At 35.0% G+C, this 17,287-nt stretch overlaps 2 non-coding genes across 2 annotated transcripts; both read left to right on the top strand.

Moving 5' to 3' along the window:
• The first annotated feature begins 4,558 nt into the window (after positions 1-4,558).
• Positions 4,559-4,637, top strand: LOC111769869 (small nucleolar RNA U2-19). The gene has a single exon (XR_002802712.1). It is a non-coding gene; the product is annotated as a small nucleolar RNA U2-19 (small nucleolar RNA).
• Positions 4,638-4,784: 147 nt separating this feature from the next.
• LOC111769868 (small nucleolar RNA U2-30) lies at positions 4,785-4,854 on the top strand. Its single transcript, XR_002802711.1, has one exon. It is a non-coding gene; the product is annotated as a small nucleolar RNA U2-30 (small nucleolar RNA).
• The last annotated feature ends 12,433 nt before the right edge of the window (positions 4,855-17,287 follow it).

The raw sequence follows: 17,287 nt of genomic DNA, 5'->3' as shown, positions 1-17,287 counted from the left end.
TGCTATAAGTCTTGGAAAATGGTAGATCTTCAAATGAGGCGTATTGAATGTATGACTGAATAAATTTATTCATTTTGTGAATAAGCATGTGACTTCCCTTGGTTCACTAAAGGAAATATATCATTATTAACACTATTAATGATCAAGCCTAACCTCTTCTTAAGGTAAATATTAACACTTAATTAATGAAGAGTTAGTAAAGATGTGATGGATTTCATTAGTTTATCCCAGATGACATTTTTCATACTGTAAGTATATTGGAGAGAGCATAGATATGGGAGTCTGATGAAATGGAGTGTAAGCACTAGCCTTAACATTTATTCATTCAGAATCTGTTTCTCCTCCCACAAATTATATTTCATGGTGCTGACTGAAAAGTGGAGTACTTAACATGGTATAGTAACTAAAATGATACCTATTATAAATTGTAAAATTTAGATGTTTTCTACATAATCAAGCAGTACAACTTTAGGATAAATTAGTTTGTATCTCTAAGTAAGGATATATGAGCTCATGATATTGACTGTGTCTAGAGGATTAGAGGTAATTCTAACTAAAAGACATGGTGTCTAATCATGTAAACTATATTTTAAACTCAAACTCACAATTGTCAAACTATTGTCTAGAGTAGAGTTTAGATACTCAAATTCATATCTAAATTAGTAACAGAATTAATAAAGAAAAAAGGATGTCACGAAATAAGTAATTACACACACAGACAAAAGTTTGAAGAATTATTATGATAGATATAGTCCAATCAGGCAAATTTATTGAAATATTCAAATCACAATCTTGCTTGATACGATCTTCAATTTCACATCACTAGCAGCTAAAATACCAAATATTCTTATTTAATTAGATCTTACTTTTAGACCTGTACAGAATTACTTTCTAAAAGTCTTACCAATGATCTCTATTTTCAGCTCTCTGATAAACACATTGAATTTCCAGGTCAGTGTATATATTACTTTTTTGGTGTCACACGAAGACCCTAATTCATTCATCTTTAATTCAAGAATGGAAAGTTCAGCTATAGTACCAGACAACTGAAATTTATGATATGAAGATGGATTAGTTGCATCTCATCTTGAAATGGCATTGAACTTTATTCACCCTACAAGCATCTCTACTTGCTCACAAATATGAACCAGTCACATATTTCTTCTTTGACAACAAGAGAGAATGAAATACAGCAATAATTGTAACGTGCATGCAGCATCTGTTGCTTCTGTGCCAAGAAACACATATATAAAGAAAGTCTTCTCTCATAGGCTCCTTGAAGCCTTCTAAAATTTCAGAGGTTGGTTAGACCAGTATATTTTCTACTCTTCTCATCTTTTATTAATGGTTACTTGTTCTTAAATAATATGTTTCTACTATAATTATCACTTACCTGGGAATGGACATTAAGTGATTTCCAGTAATATTTCCCATCCTTGAGCATATAATTTTATACATAGGTAAGTATTTTGGAAGATGGATTTCTAGAATTGTAATTTATGCTTGAAAATATTTATACACTTATAATTCTAAATACAAATCTCTGAATTTTCTTGGGAAAAAAGACTTTTTTTTCATGTATACACTCACCAACAGTATATGAAATTTCCATTCCCCCAAAACCTTGCCAGTACTGGGCATTTTTGAGCTTATTTAAAATGTTTGTAATATGATGGGTTAAAAATATCATTGAAAATCTTTTTAATTCAGTTGATTGATGCTGAGTTTTAGTACAATTTTTTATATATGTGTTGGTGGTCATTTTGACTTTTCAGTAAAAAAAAATTTTTTGTTACAGCATTTTTACATATTAAAAACTATTGTATCTTTACTTTTCCTATAGCTGAAATGTATCTCCATCTATTTTGTAAATTAATGACCTATTCTCCTTCAGTGGCTGCTTTAGTTATTTTCTCCTTACACGTTACTGAAACTCACCCCAGCCCAATCAAAAACGTTGGAACAACGTGCAATAAAAATTACAGATGCATCTAAATTTTAACGTCTCCCTTTTCTTTGCTGGCTCTTGCTTGGTTCAGATTCTTCTCATCATTGCCTATACTCTTTACTTGTCACCTCTGCTCGCTCTATGGCATCCTCAATGCTATTATCCAAAACCAGAAATTATGGCAAGATGATGACATAAGCTTTTATCTCTAAATACTCCTCTCTCCTCCTGATTCCAATGAAATTATCAAAAGATGCTTTTGACATACCAGGAATTTCAATAGTTTAGCCAAATATAGTACAGGAAAAATCATATTGATGACAGAGTCATCATCCAGTTCTTTTGTTTTGCTCTGAAAACTCAACATGATCTAGACACCTCTAAAGAAAATTTAGATAGAATCCCTAACTTAGTCATACTGCTCAACTTAGAGGGGTCTGGATAGGAAGCAAGATTCTTTGCTGAAGCACTTAGAGGTCTCTTTTATTTCCTCTAATGCCACTAATAGCTGCTCTTGGCATTGACATCCACAGAAATCCAGTATCCACACAGTGACTTTTCATTCAACCTTATATCAGGGCCAAAAATTCATGCCACGCAGAGATCAGGTGAGAGAGTCCTTCACAATAATATAAAACTTCTTAAGTTAAGATGAGAAAATATTTTGCCTAATGTCTACAGGGACTTTTTAGAGAGATGAGCGGGGAGAAATGACAAAATAATGTATATCTAGGGAGAAGTAAAGCCAAATAAAATACATTCTCCATGGTAATTATTACAATTATTTGAAAATATTTCAATTTGCTTCTTGAATCACACAGTATGATCGCACAGCTCTACTGCATTAAAGCTAGGTAGAAAGATGTGAATTATTGGCTAATGAAATACTAGCAGGGATGATGTGTTTACTTCCAGGCAGAAACCTTAACAGTCACTGCATGGCTTACCATCGTAATGAGGGAAGCACATGATGAGTTGGCATCTTCATCAGCATGGATTCTTGAGTGATTGTGTTAGGCAGAGCCCCTTAATAGCCAGCATTAGAAAAGTGGTGAGAGCATGAAATATATTTATCATTACCCACTCATAGAGTTTGGAACTCCATTTTGACCAACATATTTCCTTCCCCAAAGACTAATATAAATAATTGAGGACAAAATTGAGTTAGTTAAGATACATGAATGTTAAGAATATGGAGATATGGTGTAAACATTTTACAAAATAAAAGAAAAAAGCTGTAATTTTATCTTTAAAAGAGGACCAATTGATTATATGTCATACTTGAAGATGCCTTCTTTTCTCTTCCCTCCAACAACAACGACAACAACAAACAAAATGGCCAATTCTATGAATTTTATTAAACCTAGACATGTCATTACCTGGGCTTCTTCACCCTCTGGCCTCTGGATGAATGGTTTGAGTAGAAAAATCACAGCACTGGAAGGAAGAGTGACAAAGACATTTTTTCACTCTCTCCTTTCTTTGGCGCTGTGTTCTGATTGTGGAAGTATTCCTGTTGTGTATTCTTTTATGAGATGGCCAGTCAAGTATGGCCACAAGAAGAGGCACAGAAGAAGCTCAGGAAAACAAAGTTTATTATACTCATAGGTCCTAGAAACAGGGGGCACAGTGCACCACGTAGGACCACAGGGAAAAACACCAGGCTGATCAGGAGGCAGAAGACAGGAGCAAAAACAAGGTTTAGGCTAGAGCCTTTATTGGAGTTTCCAAGGGAAAAGCAAGGCCGAGCAGGGTAAAGAGTTTAGAATCAGCTGGTTTGAATAATTTGGTCAGGCTCTGAGCTATAGAGGTGGTGTCTAGTTGCCTGGTACCTGGTCCTACAATGATTGAGACAGAAGAATATTGCCTCTCACTGAGCTCTTCCCCTTGAACTTTTGGGTTTATTACAGATGGTCATGTCTTCACGCTATTACTAGTCTCTGTGTGCCTTGACATCCCTTTCAGTTTTTCTAAAGGCTATTTACATCTCAATAAGTAATCCATTTATCAAAATCTGTTTAAAAATCTTAGCTGAATATGCCTTGGGTTTTCTACTTGGATCCCCATTGCTTACATTGATTACTACCAGAAAATGAATATTTAAGATGGTATTGTGGAATTAGGTTATTCACAGATTTAGTCAGAGTGCAGAAAACTAACTTTTTTGAAGTAAATGGAAACTGGTCTTTAATTTCAGGTGGGGGACACAACATTGGGGCAGCATGCCCCTGTGGCAGGTTTTAGTTATGGGCAATGTTGGTTAATAGGAATTTTTACATGCACTAGCTGCTCCAGCTGTAAAGGAGAGTTTAAATATGAGATAAATATGACCTCCTGAGTCAAAGCGTAGGTAGAGAATCAGAGAGATTCAAATAATCCTTTAGCTTATAGATATGCAGAACAGACATGGCTGAAAAGCAGGCTTAAAGTTTGGGTTACAGAGTTAAAATTCTGGTAGAATATCCAATATTCCTAAGACTTTTAGGTGAAGTGTAGGCCACAGTTCAAAGGAGAGGGACGTGCGTTACGAGAGAGACACATTTGAGCCCACCCAGGAAAACTATTTTGAAAGCTGAAATATCTTCTCTGAGATCTGCTCTTACTGAAGTGGACCAGTGATGAAAATAGCCAAATCCGAGCACCAGATGAGCTTCAAGTCTACCTGATGAGTGATCTCTGAGTTCTGAGAAGCAAAAGCATAGAGTACAATATTGGCTCATGTCTAGGGTAATGTGTGTGTGTGTGAGTGTGTGTGTATAAAGACGGCAGTGGATAACTGAGGACTTGTCAATAGATAAATGAGTTTGGGGAGGGTGATGTGTGTGTATGAAATTCTGAGCAATGATGAAAAAAGGTTTTACTACTGGCCTTTATAACTATGAAAGTTTCGACACAAGCTGAGCTCAGAATTGGAAAAAAAAAGAAACCTGAAATATCAAGGTAATTTTCTTGTTTTTTAAATTTTTTAAATTTTTTCTTTTGAGGAAGATTAGCCCTGAGCTAACATCTGCCACCAGTCCTCCTCTTTTGCCGAGGAAGACTGGCTGTGAGCTAACATCCGTGCCCATCTTCCTGTACTTTATATGTGGGACGCCTACCACAGCATGGATTGACAAGCAGTGTGTAGATCTGCACCCAGGATCCAAAACTGGTGAACGCTGGGCCGCCAAAGCAGACCGTGCAAACTTAACCACTGTGCCACCAGGCGGGCCCTCAACTATTATGAACTCAAAAAAAAAGCAAATGTAAGCCATAAAAAAAAAAGTCATACACTAGACTGTGAAACAGATCACAGTAATTTTTATCAACATTAATGTTTTAAAAGAGAAATATGCCAGGGGTTTTAAAACAAATCCAAAATCAAAATAGTAAAAAAAAAAAAAAAAACAGAAAGAAAAATAATTATTCCCCTAGGAAACCTTTGATTGATCTGGGAAAATAAAGGATCATTATTATATTTCAGTCCATTTTGTTTTGAGTCTGGTGCAAAATAAAACATTATATATTGAAATCATTGCAGCCTCGGATGACCTCATTGTTAAGAGAGAAATTACAAAAAAATAGACAGAATAATAAGGCAATACTTTAGCAAAAAGATAAATCAGAATAAATTAACAACTAATATCAAATCTCAATACATGAGATTTGAAATGTACAAATAAAACACATTATTTGAAAATTTCCAATCTGTCTAGTCTAATCAAATAAAAAATAGAAAATAAATAAAAATATAAATAAAATGATATAATAACATGGCAAAGAAAACTAGACGAGGCTAATATTTATTGCTAAACCTAAACTTGTCAGTGGAATTGCTATTTTCCTTATGAAACTTTTTATATAGAAAATGATTCAGAAAACAGTAAACAATCCCAAATGCGCATTCAATAGCTAATGTATAACCATTTTGGTATATCCATACAGTGGGATACTGCTCAGCAATGAAATGAGATGTATGACTGATACACACAGTAACATATATGAATTTAAAAAGCATTATACTAAGAAGCCAGACACAAAAAAGTATAATACCAAATGAATTTATCTCTATGGTATTTTGGAAGACGTATACTATAGGGGCAGACCAAAAAAGTAATTATTACAAATATGAAGTTAAATCTAATAAATTTATCCATGTGTGTATATTCCCCCAGGAGTTGGAACTTAATGTATTAGATCAAGTACTTGGGAGTATCTCAATTCTTTTCCATTGATCTGTGTGTCTGGTTTTTTTTGCCAGTACCATGCTGTTTAGATTATTATGCACTAATAATGAATAAGCAGACAGAGAACTCAAGAATACCATCCCATTTACAATTGCAATAAAAAGAGTAAAAAACCTAGGAATAAATTTAAACAAGGAGGTGAAACCAAGAAACCACTGAAAATTATAAGACATTATTGAAAGAAATCAAAGATGACATAAAGAAATGGAAAGATATTCCACGCTCATGGATTGGAAGAATAAACATAGTTAAATTGTCCACATTATCTAAAGCAATCTACAGATTCAATGCAATCCTAATCAGAATCCCAGTGACACTCTTTGCGGAAATAGAACAAAGAATCCTAAAATTGGGCCTGGCCTGGTGACACAGCAGTTAAGTGCACACGTTCAGCTTCGTCTGCCCAGGGTTTGCCAGTTCGCCGGGTGTGGACATGGCACCACTTGATAAGCCATGCTGTGGTAAGCCTCCCACATATAAAGTGGAGGAAGATGGGCACAGCCTTCCTCAGCAAAAAAAGAAAGATTGGCGGCAGTTAGCTCAGACATAATCTTCCTCAAAAAAAAGAAAAAAAAAGAATCCTAAAATTTATATGAAACCACAAAAGAGCCCTGAATAGCTAAAGCAACCCTGAAAAAAAGAACAAAGCTGGTGGCATCACAATCCCTAACTTCAAAATATACTACAAAGCCGTAACTTGTACTTTTAAAGGCTAAATAAAATAGCACATTAACATAAATTAAACTTATGAGTGATCAGAAACAAAAATTGGAATCTAGCATTTAATAAAATACTTTGCACCAATAATTTTGAATTTCAAAAGTAAATGAACTTAGATATATTAAAAATATCCTGATATCATTAACACATTAGAAAAGGTTTCAAATGTCTGTGGCTTTTACTGCTTCTTCCTCAAAATAATATGTTTACAGATTGATGATTTGTACTCATGTTGCAGTAGCTTTGGGACCAAGAGGTACGAACTTAACACAGCATTCTAAATGAATTTCATAAACACAAATCCTGGGGGCATAAAGGATCCAAAGCAGGTTTTAATCCATAAATGAATTTTGATTTTCCAATAAATATATGCTGCTCGTGGAAACAATAGTGGCCTAAAAAATTTCCTTCCTAAAAGAATTCTACACCAAAAGGCTTTGAAGCTGAACATGATGAAAAACTCAGAATTACATTAAAAACAAATTTCATTAAATTTAGCAAATATCTATTGCACAGGTACCATTTACCAAGCGCTGTTCCAGGTTCCTGCCTTTAGTTCAGAAGTGAGAAGAATCAGGCATGAAGCAATTAAATATGAAATAATATGACAAAAACAGAAGAAAGGTATCTATAATTTGCTGTGGCATGTAAATCAATTTACTTATGGAAAGTTCCTGGGAAATTTCTCCAAAAATTGTGTGATCGTACAGTGTATAAAATAACTTTACCTGTATTATCTGAATCTCAAGACACCTTTCTTGATAAGGAAAATCTCCTTCATTGATTTGGACTTTGGGGTCCAGAGCAATTTCAAGAGCCCTTGGAGATTATTTCTCTGCTTCCAGAAGACCCTTCGTGGACAGCTGCTGGGGCTGCAGCCAGTACTCCTCACTCTGTAGAAATGAGGATATCTGAATTAGATCCAGGTTTCCTCAAGTGCATCAAAATGAGTAATATTACACTCTGTACAACTATTAACATGATCCCCAAGCAGCTTAACTTTCAACATAATCTTATAGGATTGTTTACTTGTGTTCCTAATTTATCCATTACCAATTCTATATTTCCAGATTCTTATGCAATCCTAGTTATGAACATTAGAAACCATAACATATCACAAATCATATCAAAAGATCCTTCTGTAGATACATTCTAGAGAAATTGGTATGCATTTCACTTTCAAGCAGTGGTTTAAGGAAACCGTATAATAAACTTACCCCTCCTGCATATTTAATACATATAAATTCCTGAGTAACATGGAGAAATAAGACTGACAATAATCAGTTACCTAAATTGTAGCTTTAAAATGCTTAATAATCTGATGGAATTATGGCCCAGCCTGAAAAAAATAACTTGTCATCTTTCTGAGTTATTTTTTGTGTGGGCATCCAGATTGTAAGACTAGCCTGTACAAAATAATATACTCAGGACCTAATTAATTGCTTAACTAGGATGCTTGGTAATTTTCATTGTTCAACCATAAGATATAAACACCGACTTGGTCCCTAGATTACAAGTAACCCTTCTTCAACCCAATGTGGAGTTAATGAGAAGGAATATTAATATAGTGTTTGTGACAGCAGCTAGGCAAACTGTCATGTTTATAAGCAAGACTTGAAAGCAAATCATGCAAATTGCAATGCAGCTTGTCACCACTGGATCTTGTATGCTATGGACAGAGGGTCTATAACAGTGATAGCGACAAGCTGCAAAAAACAAAAACAAAGAATTGTGTAACAGGATATTGGGAAGAAGCAACAGATTTTAGAGAATGAAAGAGTAAACACATGTAGAGTTTGACTAACACGACTTGCTAAAAATGATCGCAGTCTTCCAAGAAACTAGGAAAATAGAGACGTGGAATGATAGCTGCTAAGTAGATAAAATTAAAGAATTAAAAATAAAGAAGAAACCATGTTTACACATAGAGGAAATGAGCAGAAAGAAGGATTATACAGTTGCTGAAAATCAGGGGGAAGGAAATAATCTTTTCATCTTTAAAATTAAAATGAATGAGGAGGTTTAATTTTAAACAGTCTAAATAAATTAAACCATTATCTGCAGACTAAGTAAATAAGTCATGTGCTTAATTATTTATGAAGATAGTTACTATGAATTTATACTTCACTGTAGCTCACTGTAATTTTTGAAGCATCTCTGTTTCTTCTGAGTTTTTGTTCTGGAAAGTTGGACAATGAATTGTAGAATGCATCATTTCCTGGAAAATGAAATATTAACAATCTGGAGAATGTAAAATGGAGCTTCCATGTAGTCTGAGTGGGAGATCGAATGATGAGTTTTGTGGGATAGGAATCTTTTTGTTTTGTTTTACTTATTCCCAGTAGTGCTATAGACTTCTAGAATTAAGTAAATGATGAGGCTGTCTTGTCCTGCTAAATTCTAGCACGTTCCCAGAAAAAGCTATGTGTAGGTATGCTTTAAGATTAAAGTTCTGACCAGAACTTCAAAAAGGCACTACTGTGCCTGACAAACAGAGTTAAGAAAGCATTCTACATCAAGAAATCTGACACAGAGGCACAAGAATAAGGATGCCACCAGAAAAATGGCGGATCTTGGAAACTAAGAAATGCACCTCTCTTCCTCCATTCTTTATTTAGTTTAATTTTTGAAGTACAGAATGATAAATATGGTGCAATTTTTATCTATGTTTTGAGTATCTTAGTAATATTATGCTTGTTGAAGATTTATTAAATACTATGCTTTCTACAGTATTATACCAGGAAAATTTGCAGAAGATGTTTTATATAAAGACAATACTGCTTAGCCATATAAAAGATGAAATTTTGACATTCGCTACAAGACGGATGGACCTCCAGGGTATTATGCTAAGTGAAATAAGTCAGACAGAGAAAGCCAAGTGCCCGATGATTTCACTCATAAGTGGGAGATAAAAACAACAGCAACAACAAACAAACATATAGATACACAGATTAGATTGATGGTTACGAGAGGGGAAAGGGAGACGGAGGAGGGTGAAAAGAGGAAAAGGGCGCATGAGCACAGTGAACATGATTTGGACGGTGAATGTGATATAGTCCATATAGAAATCAAAATAGAATGATGCATACCTGAAATGTTTATAATGTTATGAACCAGTGTTACCTCAATTAAAAAAAAAAGAATTGTAAGAGGAATACTGCTTGCTAACCCCCACTATAAATCGCTAACTGAGCCCACTATGTGCCAGGCACTGTTTTAAACACTTTACATATGTATATTTATTAATATTTGTGTTAATGAATGGATTACTTATTGGACAGACAAAACGAAGAAAACTTACAGATGGCTGTATTGTTTACCCAGGCTGTTGACATTTTTGGAGCAAAATCCAGGAAGAGGAGGCTACTTGTTACACATGATACCATAATTACATATGTGTTACAAAGATTTTACCAACATGGTGAAAGTGACTCGTTTAATATTACTTACCTTCAATTCACACAGAATAAAGTCACAGTCATTCAAGCAGCAAATATATAAATCTTCTTTCATCAAAACTTGTGTACCTGTCATGTGTTAGATTCTGTGGCTACTGGGGTATAACAATAGCAAATGTGCCATGTACATGTGATTATAATTGCTGTTGTTGTTTTAGTTGTTGCTGTTGGTGGTAGCGTTAGGGTCTTCATATCATATTACTGTTGATCTCCTTTCTATGATTTGTGTTAATCTTCTTCCAATATATTGCATTTTAGAAAATCAGGAACAACACCCTGCATAGAATTCTTTTGTTTATCTTCTTAAGAGATCACAGCATCTACAGTCATCCTCACGATTTAAAACCATGCAACAAATAGATGAGTATGAATCTCATTCCTCTTCCTCTCCCAGGCATTAGTAGTGTCTCATTGTGGGTAGGTTTACCAGCTCCTCTTGATTTGTGTAGTTTAATGTTATATTAGATTATCGTTTATTTATTCCTTTATTCAATAAATATTTATTGAGCAACCATTATTAGAGTTAGCTGAGATATAATAACAAACCTAACATTGTCCCTGTCTTCAAGAGAGGTAGGTCATGATAGCTTCCACTGTTGAGACAGCATCACTTAGGCAGCCATGCTGTGTACCACATGACTGCATCATCAGACACGTATCATGAACTGGTGACAGGAGCTAACCCAAGAGTTTTCAGTCCGTGGCTTGGCCAATAATGTGTGTCTAACCTGCTGTGGAGGGGTGATCTGGACTTTTAGTGGACTATCGTCTTGGGGTTCATATGTATTGTCTTCAGTGGTATAGCTTTTTCCTCTATCCCTTATTTCCTTCCCTGGTATCAGCATTCCCAATCTATCTCTTCGAAGCTCTCATACCTGTTAAATTTGTTTTGTTTTGTTTTTTCTTGTTATTTATTGTTTTTTTCCCTTAATGGAGGCAGGAATGCTAGATGGGCTGGAATGAGAGGAATACCCTTCCTACAAGTGGAATAAATCTCCGTCAAATCTTTGGCCTTGGCGTCTAGACCTTCGTTATGCAGAAGGCGCTGACGCTATTTCACAGTGATTTTTATCTTCCCCTGCTCCTTCCAGATACACGAAGAGATGTTTCTCAGATATTCACAGCGAGCAACTTATGAGGTTCACACAGGTAAAATCCACAGAGGTGTGAGGGCCCCACTTACGAATGCAGTGTCCAGGGATTTCTCACATTCATGTCACTCCACACTCTGCCTCAAGCTGCTTGTCCAAATTACCATTTCAGAGTTCCTTCCAGTTGTAGATTCAGCAGCTTCTCTTCCAGGTAAGCAGATCTCACTATGTCCCTCTAGATGAGCCTGTCTCTCCAGATTAGCAGGTGGTAGTTTCCCCCAAACTGAGTCATATGATGGGTCCAAGATAAGTCACTGATTTTCCATTTGCCCAGCCTTTGCCTGTTGTAATGACAGGATTGAGGACTTGCATGCTCTTTACAGTTGAAGCTGAAATTGGAAATCTAAATATGAATATTACTAATCTAGCAATGTCAGTGCTAATAGCATTCCACTCCAGACTTTACACAACAATGGGCACGGCATAAAAAACAAATACGTTTTAACCACAGCCATAATGTGCAAAACCACGGATATAAAACTGCCTCGAGGGGTGTAAGGGAGGAACAGGAAAAACATGTCTAGATCTTGCTTCTGATGGAAGTCGTCTAGATAAGGAGCAAAAATCAAGTATGGAGCCAAACAGCAGAGAAAAGCAAATAGTTGACAATTAAGTGTGAGACAGAATGTAAGATTTGAAGAATCATCAATTTGAAGAGACATTTTTTTTTCCTGAGTGCTTTCATAGGTGTGGACTGTGCATGGCAAGTGTCATAACAGAGGAGAGACCAGCACATTGGGGGAACTTGCGTCACACAGAAGCTTGTGATGCTCATTTTTATTTTTGAGGATATTTGCAAGGAGTGGAGTGCATTCCGTGCAAACCAAAAGTAGAGTTCATTGTTCTACCAGCTCATCACCGGAGTCTGAATTCCCATCTGGTCAAAAGTGACTAGAGTCTTAGATATAAAAGGAAAGCAAGTTTTCACCCTCCAGTCATGGGGAAGTCATAGTTCTCAAAAGCTGTCACATGTAAATCATGTGCCATTGTATAGAGTAAAGTTTAAAGTGCTGTCAGCTTCAAAATTTTTCGTGGGGGGAAAGCTTTTGTCTGGGGCTGTTAACTTTGACAGCTTTTGAGAAACTAGTCACCTGAAAGCATTTTATTCACAATTTAATGGTTGACTTTCTTCGGCTAAGGGCAGGAATTTAAGGTGAAAGCAATGTCACTAATATTAAAAACAACTTGATCATTCTGAAAGGCAAGTTATTTGAAGTCTGAGTCTCTTTGCAAACCTTTGAGAAAATAATTTTGATTCTGGAACATGTTGGTTTTATGCCACGTTTTGCCAAAGATTGCTAGCTCTGTTTATATAGAAATTGCTTTTCCTAATTGTGGTTTTGTAAGACATCATGATCCCAAATGTCCTTCTTGATTGTTCTATCATGAGGTGCTCACTGTGTTCTCCTTTTTACCTGGGATGTATTAAGAGTGAATATACCCACAATATGATATCAACATGAATTAGACTCAATTATCACAGCAAATAGGAATAGTAATATCAAATCGAAATTTACCTAGAATAGCCTGAAAGTTCTATATTTATATTCAAAATCCAGTAACTAAAATTGGCTCCCATATCCCTCTCTAGTTTAGCAAATGGGACAATTATTTTTTTTTTTCTGCTTTATCTTCCCAAACCCCCGCTGTACACACTTGTATATCTTAGTTGCCGGTCCTTCTAGTTGTGGGATGTGGTATGCCACCTCAACGTGGCCTGACGAGCGGTGCCATGTCTGCGCCCAGGATCCGAACCCTGGGCCGCCGCAGCGGAGCATGCGAACTTAACCACTGGGCCACGAAGCCGGCCCAGGGACGATTAATTTAACTTTAGTCTCTGAAGAAGTTCAAAGTTGCTTTTTTAACCAAAGCTCTTAAGTTCCACTTCTGCCATGCTGGCGTTAGCCTCTACAGCTTATCCACAATACTGCCTACCATGGTAATAGGTGCAGAAAAACAAACAACTATTGATGACTCTGAAAGAAAAGAAAAGTAGGAAAATTTTGGAAGACGGTCAACACTTGGAGAAGAGACTCACAAGGAGATGAGGGTCCCCTTTTATTTCTCCTTTGTGTCCTGTTTTTCTTCTGGATTTGCCCCGAGGATGAACTCCGGTGATGGAGCAGCGCAGCTTATCCATTGCTAAAACCCTGGTAGAAATATGCCATCTTTCTGGCCATAGAAAGCAGGGCAAGAAGTCACTGTGAGCAGGTAAGTGAGAGGGAATTTTGGAGAGGAGAGACTCAAAGAAGTGAATCCTGTAGTTCTGGTGTGAATGCACACAGTTCTCAACTTGACTTCAAATTGCACATGTGCAGGACAGACCCAAACCAGCACCACAAATGCTAAAAAACTGAACTGATATTTGAAACACATGCATCAGTCTAGGTATAAAATCAATTCCTTTAATCCTTATAAACCACCTCTCTTTCTCTCTAGTGACACTCTTTCTTTTAAGTCTTGATTAATATCATGCCTACTATTTGCAGGTTTTATCGTTTTCTGTTCATTTACTTTCATATCTACATTTATATTAAAATTGCATCTCCTTTAGGTACCATGTGGCTGGGTCTCCTTTTTTGAACCTATTATGTCAATATGTGTCTTTTAAAAAGAGTGCTTATAATATTAACCTTTAATAACGTACAGAAAATGTTAAGCCCATCTTCCAATTTTATTATATGTTGTTTGTTCTAAGTTTTATTCCATTGTTTTCATTTTTTTTTTCTTTTTCTGTCATAATTTTAATAGACTATTTTAAATCATCTACTGGCTTTTTGGCCAAAATTCTTTCTACTAGTTTTCAGTGATTGCTCCTGAGATTACAATATACATATCTAACTTTTCACAGCCTACTTAGAGTTAATATTTTACCCCTTCAAATAAAATACAGAAAGTACAGAGGATTATAAAATGATATGCCTTTTGACTACCCTATTTCCATTATTTTATGTTTAGTTTCCTAGGGTTGCCATAACAACGTACAACACACTGGTAGGCTTAAAACAGCAGAAACAGTCATGTGTATTTTTTAAAGACTAAGCAAGAAAACATTGGCTTTTATATTTACTGAGATATTTACCATTTCTGATCTCTTCCGTTGTTCTCAAATATCAACCTTTCTCTGCAGTAGACTTTCCTCTTTGGCCTTAATAATGTCCTTTTACATTTCTTATAGAAAACATTTTCTGGTATCAAATTTTCTTATTTTTCTTCATTTAATAATATTTTACTTTTCCTTTACTCTTGAAAAATATTTTTTCCTGACTATAAAATTTGCAGTAGAAATTTATTTTACCATTTTTCATCACTTTAAAGATGTTTTCCCACAGTCTCCCAGACTCATGGTTTCTGATTTGAAATCTACAATCATTTTAATTTTTATTTCCTTCTGTTTAAAACAGGATATCATTTTTCTTTACTTTCTTTCAATATTTTTTCTTTATCTTTGTTTTCCAGCCAGTCGATTTTGTGTAAATAAGTTTAGTTTCCTTTTAACTTATCCTATCCATGATTTGTTGAATTTTTAATCTGAAATTTACGTCATTTTAAAAAATCTAAGTTTTCCTCCATTGTTTCTTCAAATATTTTGTCAACTTAAATCTCTTCCACATTTCTTCTTCTTCTCCAGTTAAGTATTAGTTGACCTTCTGATAATTTCCCACAAGTCCCCCAAATATTCTTTGTGTGTGTTTGTTTTACTGCATTTTCCCTCTCTTCTTCTGACTGGATAATTACTACTGTTCTATCTTCAAGTTCACTGACTCTTTTTTCTGTATTCTCCATTGTGCTAAGTGGAAAAATTCACTAAGTGAATTTTTTGTTTTAGATGTGGTAATTCATAGTTAGCCTGCAAATTCAATAATTTGGATGAATTGGAGAAATCGCTTTAAAAACAAAACTTACCAAACTGATATAAGAAGAAACAGAAAATCTAAATAATTTCATATCTAATAAAAATTTTAAAAACTTTTAACAAAAACTCTCCAATCAGGAAGTCTGTAGGTCTGTGTTTGATATTTTTTGACTCTAGAAGGGTTCCTGCCAACCATCCTATTCCCTAACCTTCCTTACTGAATTTTCACAGAATTCCTTGAGTAGGTGTTTCCTCATTGCTCTTTGCCCTGAGGGTTCAGAATCATATGATTCTCAGGAGTAGGTCAGGGGAGGTCCTTGCACTGCCAGAAGTTGATTCTCAGGAATACATGGCTTTTTAAGGTGCAAAAATCAATAAATGCATTTATCATATTCACAAAATCATGGAAAAAATATGATTCAACACTCATTCATGATTTTTTAAAAAAATGCTAAGCAAACTAAAATAATAAAAAATACTCAAGCTGATAAAAACCATTTATGAAAATTCAACAACTAACATGATGTTTAATGATAAAATACTGAATTATTTTCCACTAATATCTGCAAAAGCCAAATATGCCAGATTTCACCATTTCTATACAACTGTTTTACTGTTGGTTCTAGCCATTATAATAAAGTAAGAAATTAAAATAAAATCCATAAAATTCATAATAAAATAAAATTTTATTTTGATATAATATTTTTACATAGAAAGCTCCAGAAGTCTACAAATCAGTTTTCAAAGTAAGAAATAAATTTAGCAAAGATATAAAGTTGACATGCAAAAATCACTTGTGTTCTTATATACTGGCAACAGATAACTGGAAAAAATAAATTTAAAAAATCCCATTTACAGCACTGCTTAAAAATACATAAGATACTGTGGAATAAATATAACACCATACCCACGATCTCTATGCTGAAATTTGCAAAACAATATTAGGAGAAACAAAAGAAGACACGAAAAAAGATATATTATGTTTATATATCAGAAGAATCAATATTTTTAAGATGCCAATTATTCATACATTAATTTATAGATTAAACAAAATCTAAATCAAGGACATGCAACTAAGATATACAACTGTGTACAGGGCGGGTGGGGGGGAAGTTTGGGAAATAAAGCAGAAAAGAAAAGAAAAAAAGATTGGCAACAGTTGCTAGCCCAGGTGCCAATCCTTAAAAAAAAAAAAGAAAAGAAAAAGGAAGATTGGCAACAGTTGTTAGCCTAGGTGCCAATCTTTAAGGAAAAAAAAAAATCTAAATCAAATTCCAGTAAGATTTTTGCTAAAGATTAAAAGTCTTTCCTAAATTTCAAAGGACCTAAATCAAAGAGTTCTAGACTAACCAAATGTATAGACCAGTTGATTTTTTTTTTATGAGGAAGATTGACCCTGAGCTAACATCTGCTGTCAAACGCCCTCTTTTTGCTTGAGGAGGATTGTCACTGAGCTAACATTTGAGCCAATCTTCCTCTATCTTATGTGGGATGCCACCACAGCGTGGCTTCACAGCGGTGTTAGGTCCATGCCCACCTGGGATCCGAACATGCAAACTCAGGTTGCCAAAACGCAGCATGTGAACTTAACCACTATGCCACCAGGCTGGCTCCTGGACCAGCTGATTTTTAACAAGCGTCAGCGTCATTTAGGAAATGAATGTCATTTCAAAACTTGGGTAGATTCAACTGTATATTCACAAGAAAGACAATAGTAGTCAAGCATTAACTCACACACGCATAACACACATGCACACCAAACAAAACTTGGAATAAATTATACACCAAATAAAATATTTTATATATTTTGTATTACTTCAAATTACGTATTTTAGTAAAACCAAAACATATAAAATTATAAAAGACAGAAATGAAAATATTTGCATATGGAGAGATTTCCTAGTTAGAACCCAAGATGCACAAACTAT

This window comes from Equus caballus, chromosome 21 (assembly GCF_041296265.1).
Source record: "Equus caballus isolate H_3958 breed thoroughbred chromosome 21, TB-T2T, whole genome shotgun sequence".
In the NCBI taxonomy this organism is placed as follows: domain Eukaryota; kingdom Metazoa; phylum Chordata; class Mammalia; order Perissodactyla; family Equidae; genus Equus; species Equus caballus.
Note: the sequence above shows the minus strand (reverse complement) of the source record. Positions and strands in the feature narration are given on the sequence as shown.